We start from the raw sequence: 12,198 nt of genomic DNA, 5'->3' as shown, positions 1-12,198 counted from the left end.
AGTATCCCCTGTGTGTGCTGCAGTGCCTAAGGGTACTATTCCTGGCCTTGGAAGATGGGGCACCTGCAATTGGGTTATTTGTGTGACCTTTTACACATCTTAGTTGGAGATAGCTTGAAAGCATTTTCCTTGCTCCAACTCCCAGTTCCCTGTGCTCACCTGGGGACCCGCCTGGAGAAAAGACGAAGTTGCTCAATGTGACCAACTATGAGACCAATATGGTAGCAACCAATAAGACTTCTCTCCAACCGGGGGAGGAACCTGAGTGGTCAACCTTACCATCCCAACACCTTCCCTAAGCATACTGTTTCTCTTTCATGTCCCTTCCTTAAGGTAGTATGTGTGGCCATCATGGTGGTTCCCAGCTTTGCTTTCAATGACATGGCTTCTAAATATGCTTTATACCTGAAGATTCTACGGAGTCCTATTACCTTCTGACAAAGACATTCTTATTCAAATTCTTACCATTGTTTTTGTTATAGAGTCACATATACTTTTACAGGAGAAGAGGCGGAGGACCCCTGTAATACAAATAAACAGCATCCTCATGCAAGAAAGTGAAGTGACAGCAAAACCAAATCCTAATGTAGCAGATGTATGCCCCATAAACCAAAGAACATTCAGGAGCGAGTCATGAGACCAATATGTTAACATGGGCATAAGGGTATTACACATGGAGATGAGGTCAGTAAGAACCGCTAGCAGAAAATAAGATAGGGAAGATTAGTAAAAGAGCGGCCCAAGGACAAAATAACAAAGACACTAGGGGAGGCTGAAAAATTACCAAATATATTAGACAAAGGGAAATCAGGTTGGAAAACCAAAGACTGGAAGCAGGTGAATAGTCAGTAAAGAGCCTGGGATTCTAGGTGGGAGAGGTGAGATTACAAGTTACAAATTCTGCCCTGACTAGAGTTCGCAAGATTTTTCCCTTGGAATACGCCAGAATGTCAGAAACAGAAAACCTCTTCAGATTTATGCCATTTCCATGCTTTGAGGAACTGCAGAATATCTAACTAGGAAAACAGAAATCTCTTCAAGCATTTTTTACAAAGGAAATCTAATATAGGGACTTGGTTACTCAGGTGATGGTGGAGCAGAGAACCTAACAGGATAGCAAGGCAATCCAGAGATCAGCCAGAGCAGGAGGCTGCTACCTCCCTAAGGCTGAAGAGGCAATGGCAGGAGGGTATGTCTCTGGGGTCCATGGGCCAAGGTCACTTGTGAGCAGCTAGCACCAGAGCCAGTGTGTCAAGCACGAGTGGTGCTACAGAGGAGGGAGTCTCACTGCCAGGGATGCTGCACGAAGCTAGAGAAAAGACAAAAATGCCTTGGTCTTGCCCTTCTCCCTGCCCTCTCTTACCAGTGCCTCCCACAGGCTGAAGCCAGCAGGCCAGCTGACTCAGGAATCTAGGAGCACAACCTGAAGGGGTGAGCCCCCTCCGACCCAAAGAGGAAAAGGGGAGGGCAAGAAATGCCAGAAGGAAAGGACAGAAACTCTGGTACAAGAAAGATGAGTTACAATAGGATCTTCTTTTGCAATAGACATACTTTTAAAAGGTTTGTGTATTGCCATAGAAAGGCGCCAGTAATAAAGTGGTTACCTAGTAATAAAGTGGAAGCTATACCATGGCCTACTGACCTTCCTGCCATGTTAGGTGGCCCTTGATTCCACTCTGCAGAATCCCAGACTTGAAAGGGGGTTAAGGAATCTATTCTACATTACCCTTTCTTCAGTTACAGCTAAGCCAGCACAAGTCCAACAAGCGAATTTTTTTCAAAATTTTAGAATGAAAAAGACTCCTTGAAAAGTAAAAAAAAAAAAAAAATCCCCTGAGTACTGAATAGAAAAAACCTGGCACATACACCCGAATGATTACGAGTAAAGCTGGGGAAATATGAAGAAGATATGACGGACTCTATCAACCAATATCCTGGTTATGATATTGTGCTATAGGTTTGCCAGATATTATCATTGGGGGGAAATGAGCAGAGTGTACGCAGAATCTCTCTGGGTTATTTCTTGTAACCGCATGGGAATCTACAGTGATGTCCGAATAAAGTTTCATTTAAAAATATCATAAATACGTTCATAATATTCTAAGGCTGCTCTCCTTGAATTGTGTTGAACACAGTCTCTCCAGCCTCCTTATGCTCACATGCCCCGTATTGCCACTGCCTTGACTCTGTTCTGCCTGTTAAGCAAGGCCCAATAAGCTTTCTGCTGACCCATTCTACAGCTTCTTATAATGCAGTCTTCTCCGTGTCATCGGCTCAAGGCTACTTTTGCAGAAAGGTGATGGTGGAAAGTTGCTCTTGTTTGACGATTCAGCCTTGGCATATCTGACTACAGACAGAGCCAGAATGTAAGTATTTGCACATGGGACAATTAGAAGGCTGCCTCCTTTTATTTCATATCAACTAACAAGCTTTAACCTGTTCATTTCATGATTAAGCATTTAATTCAGAAGAGCTCTTTTTACGGATTTGCTCTTCCCTTCTCCTGCCCTCCTCTGTACCCTTTGGTCTCCTTTGGGAGTTGGTGGCCTAAGAGCTGGCAGGGGAAACTGCAACTAAAAGCCTGGCATTTTGACAGAGCAAGAGAAAAGAACCAACCCCAACCCCAGCTACCACTCATTCACTTAGCTAAAATACAGGGTCTCAGAGAAGCAGGAAAAACAATAGACCTAAGTACAGGCTAGGACTTCCAGAAACTGATGGTGGATGAAAATCTCCTCTTAGTCAAGAGCACGGGGGCGGGGGGGGGGGGGGGGGGAATCACTATTCATCAGAAAAAGGACGTGCGTCACAAGCATCTCTGCAACTCTCCTTGTCTGTAACTCCACAAATCCTTCCTGTAAAATATAACTTTCTTCCTTTAATGATCTAGTAGTGAATTATTTATATTCTTCAATTTATCTTCATGTCTTCTTTTATTTATTCCCAGACTTGTGCTCCTTAACTCTAGAAAGCCTGACCAAGATTACAGGCAAGGCACAGGAGTCTCAGCCCTTCAGGGGTGCTGAGCTTAATGCACAAAGCAGGGCCACGATGCATGGCAGAGAGAGGATTAAAATCTCATTTTTGGAACGGCAGTCAGCTAGGTGACCACACACATGCAGGCCTCCATGTCCTGTTGACCTTTCCAGACAGCTTTCCATCACAACCCATCCTGCATCCTTCCCCCACCTCCATCCCCACAGTTGCCACCTTCACTTTGGTGCTGACCATTGCTTGCCTGGGCAATGCCACCTCCTAACTGATCTCCAGGCTCCTGACTCTTCCTCCATGAATCCACTTGCCGCACACCTGCGAGCATGATCTTGCTAAGCAAATGAAAAATGACAATGCCTACGCCTTAATCCTTCAGTGGCTCTCCATCATCACCTGAGACCAAGTCTCCCAAATTTGCCTCTTTATAAAAACCAGTGGGGGCATTAATAAAAAATAAAATTAAATAAAGCAGATTCTTCAGTATCTTATGTTGGGATCCTCCAGAAACAGATCTTGAGACAGAATGTAAGTACAAGTTATTTATTTAGCAGAGGATCCTAGAAGCACTGGTAGAGGAAAGAGAGACAGTCAACAAAGCACAGATATCTAACAGATTGCCATTATGGGCAACTGAGGTTCAGTTTCACTAGGCAATTTGGGGACACAGTGTGGAACGTGTGTCAGTTATCACACCAGAAAGTCCAAGATGCTAGTGTATTACCTCCCAGCTCCCTTCTGTCATTGGCCTAGGTCCAGTCCTGAGGCCATTAACTTCACTGCCCAACCACGCTGCCCTACATGTGGGAGAAACAGCCTTCGCGTAGAGAACAAGAGGTACTTGCAGAAGCATTCTGCAGACATGAACTGGAGCAGTGGGCATTTGGGCAAATAAGTATGACACTGACCATGTCTGCTCCAACAGGCCATGTCCCTAAAGATTTTGGTACAGTGGGTCTGGGGTGGGACCCAGGAATCAGTAGTATAGCAGGAATTGCATGGAATTGTGTTCAAGAGGCAGATTGTGAAACTAATATCATGAAGCTCAAAATCTTGTATGGGTTTCACTAGGTCCGCCATTGTGTGTCTGCCGTCCTGCTCTCCAGACCTACTGATCCTCCTGCATAGTCACCTTTAAAGTCACATTTGTGCCCTTCCCTGCAAACAGCATATTCTCGTCTATGAGCAGGAACTGTGCCTTAAGAATCTTTATGATACCCAGGGCCAAATACTGTACCATTCATGCAGTAAATGCTCAATAAATGTTTGTTAAAGAAATAATCCTAAAATAAAATAATACGATATTATTTAAGTGTTCCCTGGACAAAACTACCTTCCCTATGCATCAAAACAGTAGGTACAGGGGTGCCTGGGTGGCGCAGTCGGTTAAGCGTCCGACTTCAGCCAGGTCAGGATCTCGCGGTCCGTGAGTTCGAGCCCCGCGTCGGGCTCTGGGCTGATGGCTCGGAGCCTGGAGCCTGTTTCCGATTCTGTATCTCCCTCTCTCTCTGCCCCTACCCTGTTCATGCTCTGTCTCTCTCTCTGTCCCAAAAATAAATAAAAACGTTGAAAAAAAAATTAAAAAAAAATAGGTACAATTCTACTAGTGAAACTAAACACATAATTATATTAATATATATGTTATATTACATAATTATATTTAGAACCCAATGTATGTAACATACTCAGGAATCTCTCCAGGAAAGTATTATAGCCTTTTAACAGTATACACCTTAACACATTTTTCCCCCAAAAGGGAGTCTTGATAGAGATGGGCAAAGAGGGGACATGACTTGGCCCTGGTCAACAGATGTGGTAGCTCCCTCTCCCCAACCTGGAGTGACCCGAGGTCGGCCATGGGAGAGGTGGTTTTTAAAAACATAGCAGGACTAATTCTCTCACAGAAAAAGGGAACTCAGGAAGCAGTCTGCTGGAGCTTTGCTGATACGAAACTATTAATTAAGCCCCACAACGGAGATAAACAGCTGGGTAGTGGTGGAAAGCTGAAGGATGTTTGAGACTAATTGGAAGCATGTTAAACTTTACCTACCTTGTGATCCTGCCATGGTTGTCCCCAGAGACACTATCACTCTCCACCTACTTCACAAGGATGGCACAGGACAAAGAAGAGAGACTTATTTCAATGTCACTGAACTCTTGGGATTATGACTTCATCCAATGACCAGAAATTTGGTACCTGGGATCTAGAATGGTAACTCTGGGCTCAATCCCTTAAGTGCAAAACAGTTGTTGTGGTTTTTAAGCTACTAAAAGTGCTCTCTTGCAAATGAGACCATAGCAGAGGTCTGGCCACTCACAGTCACTAAAGACCTCATCCATGGCTTTTTTCCCACTGTTTGGGATGTTAACCACAGCCCCTTGGCCACATTCCAGTCTGGATAATTACACTGGGGCTAGCAAACCTCACCCTCTAGCTCCAACTAAATAAAGTATTCCTTTGGACTAGCTGCCATAACCTTTGTTCTGCTGCTGTGGGCTATTAAAGAGCTATTCTGTACTTAGGATGGCTGTATTTGTGAAAAATCAATACTCCTGGTATAACTTTCTACACTGACAAGAAGTATATTCCACAATATCTCACTGGCTAAGTTATTTTTTTAATATAGTGCCAGAAACAATTAGAAAACTACGGTAATATCTTCTCCATCTTCTCAACTTATACTATTCATGCAGACACCGACTGAAGTGTTTGCAACATTATATATACAAAAGGAGGGCAGGTGAATATTCCACAAAATAGGTACTGTGTGTCTACTACATGCCAGGCTCTATTGTAGGTACTGGGAACTGTCGTAAGGGTTGTGGGTTATGTTCTCAGCATAATTTGAAAATCTTACAAAGGGAATAATTCAATGAAATTCTTCCTATGCTACTATATTTCTGAAAATCTGAATATATACACTTTACTAAATATACCAGCATTACCATGCACAGAGCTCCCAATAAACACACTATTCCTGTCCACTCTTAAAAGAGTCTATAGGACCTTAAACTCAATGTCTATGTAGGTATGTGTGTGGAAGGATATGTCTGTCTAAAAATAAGAAAATATGCTTTCTTGGCTAGCTTGGAGGGTAACAAATGGGATGCTGCCTATATATACGTATATATACGTATATACATATATATATACATATATATATGTATATACGTATATATACGTATACATACATATGTATATATATATACACATATATATGCTTGTTTTTAGCAATCATCCTATTAGTGTGGGTGAGAGTTTACATGTTATAATAGCGGAAACAGACATAAGGAAATTGAAAACATAAATATCTTTTGTTTAAAGTTTCTCTTTACTGTATGAAAAAAAACCATAAATCAAGTCTTTTAGTGTTCTACTACAAGGATGAAAACAACAAAAGGGGGAAATCTAAGTATTGTGTGTTGGCACATTCACATACACACACATTATCTTGTACTTGAAGATAGGATAGGGAAGTTAAATATCAAAATTCCAGTGAGTTAAATTAAATGCATGAATGACAGAATATTTAACATCCCACCTTGCAAAGAAAAATGGCTCAGAAATTTTAAAAAATAATAATAGCAATCTTGAAATTTCGATTAATCCTAGAGGATCTGAAACAAGTATTTGCCCTGGACAAACCATAACCAGACTGTGGAAAATAGTTTTAAAAATTCAGTGAAGTTCACTTGAATCTGCCAAATTATTATTCTGCTTGAAAATTCTCCTAGCTAGAACAAGTTAATAGCAGGCTTCCAAAACTAGGTTAAACATGCTCTAAATCAATTTATTCCCCCCTATAAATCTGCTAAAGTGCATGCTTTTCTGGTGAAAATGGTTCTTCAATGGTACTTAATACTGTCACTTTATTGTTTCTCCAACCAGACCACTTCAAGTTTTTCTACTGCAATTGTTACATTAAAGTTAAATGCCTATCTTTGACATAAATAATAAACAATGAAATACAGATTCTTTAAAATAGCATAAGGAACCTCAAAATGTATCACACAGGCAATACATTTCCTAAGTTTAGAAGAAATGCCTAATGATGCATCTGTGATCCAAGTTTGCCACCCAGTAATTTATTCATTATCATCTTAGAGTTAAGAAACACTGGCAAGATTACATCTCCCACAGATACGCGACTTGTCCTCCACCAACACGCTTCAGGTAGCATCTTTGGCAAGAGAGCTTTGATAAAAGACTGAAATGAATATTATGTAGCGACACAGTCTGCCCCGTGTACTTTAAAGAGCCCAAATCACTACACCAACAGTATTTCCACCACGTTGCAGACAGAAGACCAGAACGAGTGATTAATTAGCTGTAATGTTTAAACTCTCGCTGGTATACAAGCTGACCAACACAATCTTCAATCTCATCCCTGTTTAAAATTCACTCAGAGAATAATAGATCATTAAAGATTGTCCAAAAGTATAAACAATTACCAAAGCAAGGGATGGGGCTTCCCCACTTGGGGGGAAAAAGACAGGAGTCCTAGGACTTTTTATATTGAAGGGAGAACACATGATATACAATGCCTCTAACACCATAATCTAGCCTGGTGTCAATACTGAATTTGTACTCCCAAATATTGTTGTATTTTCTAAGTATCTTTATTAGGATAAAAATCTTTTTCTATAAACTTTATGTAACTAAAGGACAAGAATAATTCCAGGGAGGAAATGGGGGAAACTTTCCAAATGTGACCCAAGGGAAGACATTCTAGAGATGGTTCTGTCACCAGGGTCAAGTCACATGACCTCACTGTGCCTCAGTGTCCCATGAAATTAAAGAATGAGGCCAGAGCACAAATCTCTAATTCCCTGCTAGCAGTGAAATCCAGCTATCTATTTAGGTGTCACGGAGAACTCAAGTTTTTGTAAAACCCCAAAAGCATCTGACAGCAGCAGAAAATGTGCTTACAGTGTCTAATGACTATAAAGGGAAGAATGAGAAGGGTCTAAACAAGTCACCCTATCTTGCATCTTTCAGTTTATACTAGGATTAAGAGGGCAACTGAAATTAGATGCTTCATTTCATCCCACAGTAACAATGTGATTCTTATGACAAAAAAAAATGTAAATACTCTTTTTAAAAACATCCCCCAAAAGAAAGAGCTTCACCTGACTCAAATGAAACTTAGATCTGTCTCACTTGGAGGGCTTCAATGCTTGAGCTACAGTATGGGTATCAGGATGTGGAAGCAGCTGTCACTGCTTTGTTTTTCATTCACAGTAGGTGGTTGCCAAGCAACAAAATACTATTGTCTGTTTCCATGATCTATTGGCCAATTCTACTGGTAATAATGCTTTCTACAGTTTAAAACAGGGCCACCTTTTGGACAAGAAGAAATGAGAAAAAATTTAAGAATGACAATAACACATATATAAATAAATACACTGAATGTACCCCAAAATGACGTGTATACATATATAGCTGTGTGGGTCTATACATACATATATTTTGCAGATATACATATGTGCGACTATATACATTCATCTTCTACCTACCTCAAAAGCCATCTAACTTTGATAGGCTAAAAACTAGAATCTAAATCCCTTGAAGGCAAATCAAAGTATGACCTAGAGATACAAAAACATAGTAAGACCTATTTTTTCAACAATCGCAATAATTTCCAGTTTGCCAGATGTATCAAATCTGTCCCTTCCATACAAAGTCCTACAATCATAAAATCAATTTTGTCTACTTGTATACAAATAATATCAAAAGGAAAACCTTCACTATCTATCTACTTTGGAATTACCTAACATATTTAACATGCTGTAGGACTTACTGAGTTTTTATGTGCTACCACTGCGTACAAAGATAATAATTGAAATGGGAAAATACTGTTGCTGCTTACACCCAAGAATCTTAAAATACATTCATTTTAAAAATAATTGAACTGTTCTCCTTGGAATAGCCTCATGTGATTCCCCACTTTGTTTTGATATGGGTCCCTGGGGAATAACAGTCATGCTATGTTACTCTTGCATATTTCACTAGCTTGCAAATAAAATAACACACAGTGTACTCAATATAAAGTTGTCAACATTAACTTGCATCAGTTGCTGTTTGTTTTGCATTGACAAGGCTTCTAAAGATAAGAATTACAATGTTCTTAGATGTACAGACACAACATCAAAACGGCCTGAAGGAATCAAAGCTTGAAAATGCTAGAGGCAATCACGTTTTGAAATAAAGAGAAATCAGTATCATTTATACATAATTTATACATACATATATATATGTGTGTGTGTATGTATGTATGTATTGCTGCAAAGGACCTAAATAACGCCAGAACAATCTTTGGATTTTATGCAATGCTCATCCGTCTTCCTTCACAATATTTCAAAAGCACTTTGCCTTAACTATTTAGTGCATCCCTCTAAAGGAGCTTTTAAGTTCACTTTTTGAAATTCATTGCCACTTGGAAATCTATATATTACAACAAAACGGGAATAAGCAAAATCCATTACATGGCTTGACGTCATTACTATAAAGTCTCCTATCAAAAGGACAACGCCAGCAAAACAGAAACAAAGTGTGCTAATAATGAACTAAATATTATCGAAAATTACCCGTTTCTGGAACGGAGCCTTCTTCAGCAGAACCCACTCACCTCCCGGGAGTGCCCGTATGGGTTTCTCCTTCACATGTCACCCCATAAATGACCCAGTTGTTTTTTTTCCCCTTAGCTTCCCAAGTTCACCCACCTTCGTCTTCCTTTATCCAAGAAACAATTTCCCTCCCACTTTCTCCATCTTCAGATCTCTTAGCCTCCCATTACTTTCTCCAAACTACTGGACTCAAACCGCAGCCCAGTCTGCCACGAACCGTCCCCACATGCATTTGTTTCCCTCATTCTTCTAGATATGCTTTCCAAATCTCTACACCAAACAAATGCAATACTGATAAAAGTAGGGTTTCAAGCCAGTTTTTGTTTTTGTTTTTTTGTTTTGTTTTTTACTTACAGGACCAAAATGTTGAGAGAAAAGGAGAAGAGCAGGAGTGTATTCGGAAGGAGAAGCGTGGGACACGGGGATCCTACCCACCCGGGCTTCCCCACCTGTCGACCCCACTTTCCCCATGTGCGCGCCGCGGGATGACAACCACAACACTCCAGAACCACCCCCTCCGGGAAGGAGGCGGGGTTACGCCTTCAGCCAATCAGGACCCGCGAACTCCGGGTGTCCAACCTATGGGGTGGCTGTGGCCGTGCAGGGGGAGGACGTGGGGTGGTCGGGGAGGGGCCGCGTCCGTGGGAGGCGCGCACGTGTCGAGTCCAGAGAGGCAGGGAGGCGGAGAGGCGGCAGGCGTCCAGGACCTGAGGCGCGGACTCTGCACCCTGGCAGCCGCCGAGTCCAGCTGCCCAGTGCCTCTTTTGCCTTCGACTCGGCGGGCCAGGACCTGCTCCCGCCGAAGAAGACACGTCCAAGGTGTCCGGGTTCCCCGTGTAAGGGGACAGTCACAAAATAACAACAGTACCTAGCGCAGACGAGAAAGGGAGTAAAGTTTCCGGCCCGCACCACAGCGGAGTCCGCCAAGACAGAGAGGACAAGTGGTGCAGGGCGAGAGGGTGACAACCTGACAAGAAGAGGGTAGCGGGAGGGCTGCGCGAGCAGGGCTCCGTCCCGGGTGCCGCGCAGGGGGCGGCGGGCGGCTGGGTGCGCTGTCCAAGGTGCAGGGGAGGTGGGAAGCGCACGGCGGGCTCGGAGCCCAGAGCCAACACGGGCCGGCGGCGGCGGGGAGAGCAGGACACAGCTGTCTGGAGCGCCGGGCACCTCCAGGCTCGCAAAAGTGACAGGGCTGGAGCTGGTGTAGAGCGGGGAAAGGCGCGGGGAGCTGCGCGGAAGCCTCCACGCTTCCACGTACCCCTCCCCACCAGCCTCACCTCTAGCTCTATTCCCCTCCCCCTCCCGGGAGCCCACTCCCCTCCAAGCCTCCGTCCCGGGGCCATGGCGGGGGCGGGACCGGGGAATCCCGGCACCGAGCCCGGACACCCCAGGGATGCTGCGGGGCCCGGAGCTGCTTGCTTACCTGGATCCGCGATACCGGGAGCGGGGGCAGCCCGCCGCGCGGAGCCGGGAGCCGGGAGCCGGGCGCTGGGCGCGGCGCGGCTCCTCCTCGCCTTGTCGTCCTCCTCGTCCGCTTCTCCCGGACTCCGTCCCGGACACGAAGCTGCAAGACGCGGCCCGGCTGCAGCTGCGGTTCCCTGTGCTGCCTCCGCCGCTGCTGCCGCAGACAGAGGACGCCCCGTGGCGACTGGAAGCCTGTGTGAGTAGCGGCGCCCGAGAGAGTGGGATCTGCTGGAGACTCCGCGGCTCGGGGCGCGCGGGCGTGCGCACGCGCGCCTGCGAGTGTGAGTGTGTGTGAGTGTGTGTGTGTGTGTGCGCGCGCGCGCGCCCACGGGGTGGGGGAGTCGCGAGGAGGGGGGGGGGGAGAGGCCAAGAGATGCTGGTAGGGACTGAGGCAAAATTCTTTGCCCCCGGAAATCCGTAAATCCGGCGAAGGAGGATCGAACGTGCGTCTCGCCGGGGGGAGCTGCCCGCGGGGCGGCGGCAGAGGGGGAAGGGAAGGCAGCGCCGCGCGCGGGCTCCGGATCCGAGCGGGTCTGAGCCGAGCGGAGCGCGCAGCCACGGATGCAGCAGAGGCGGTGCCCGTAGCCCTCGGTCGCGCGGCCCCCTCTAGGGAGGGGCCGAGTCGCTCTCTCCCGCCACCGCCGCCGCTGTCCGGACTTCTCGGCTCAGCGCGGAGGGACAGAAATCGGGACACCACGGTTGCCACTGCCACCTTGGAGGCGCTCGGCCCCTTAGTGGGCCGATCGGAGACCCGGGCGCACGTGGCCGACTACCGGCGGGAGTCGGCGTGTGCAAGCGCGGCGGGCGTGGAGTGGGCGGTGGAACCCCACCGAGCGCGGCCCACCGCCTCGCCAGTGTAGGGATGCGGGGCGGGGAGCAAGGGTGAGGTCAGTCGGGAGGGAGGTGAGCTTGCACGGTCCGGGGGGAAGGGAAGGCGCTTCTTACTCCAGGTAGAATGCTGCCTCTTTTCCTCCTCGGAGGCCACTTTTCCTCAAAGTTAATCCACTTCCCAGGTAAAAGTGCCGGTCGCCTCTTTGTTCGGATTCAGCTAACTGTGCAGGATCAGAGCAGCGCCTTTTTGAAGTCAGGCTCGGCCAAGAAGGGGCCCTTGTGGCCAGC

General features: G+C 45.5%; 1 protein-coding gene across 14 annotated transcripts in view; it reads right to left on the bottom strand.

Annotated features, from left to right (window-relative positions):
• Positions 1-11,163, bottom strand: part of ENOX1 (ecto-NOX disulfide-thiol exchanger 1) — a 579,959-nt gene extending 568,796 nt beyond the window's left edge. For 12 of the 14 annotated variants that reach the window (XM_023251799.2, XM_023251828.2, XM_023251820.2 and 9 more), the window contains exon 1: positions 11,039-11,163. The gene's annotated coding sequence lies outside the window, so the exon portion shown is untranslated. Of the gene's footprint in view, positions 1-8,121; positions 10,281-11,038 lie in introns of those variants that run through there. The other 2 variants (XM_045053383.1, XM_023251807.2) reach the window with 2 other exon arrangements.
• Between the last annotated feature and the right edge of the window lie 1,035 nt (positions 11,164-12,198).

Source organism: Felis catus, chromosome A1 (assembly GCF_018350175.1).
Source record: "Felis catus isolate Fca126 chromosome A1, F.catus_Fca126_mat1.0, whole genome shotgun sequence".
Taxonomy (NCBI): domain Eukaryota; kingdom Metazoa; phylum Chordata; class Mammalia; order Carnivora; family Felidae; genus Felis; species Felis catus.
This window is presented reverse-complemented; position numbering and strand designations above follow the sequence as displayed.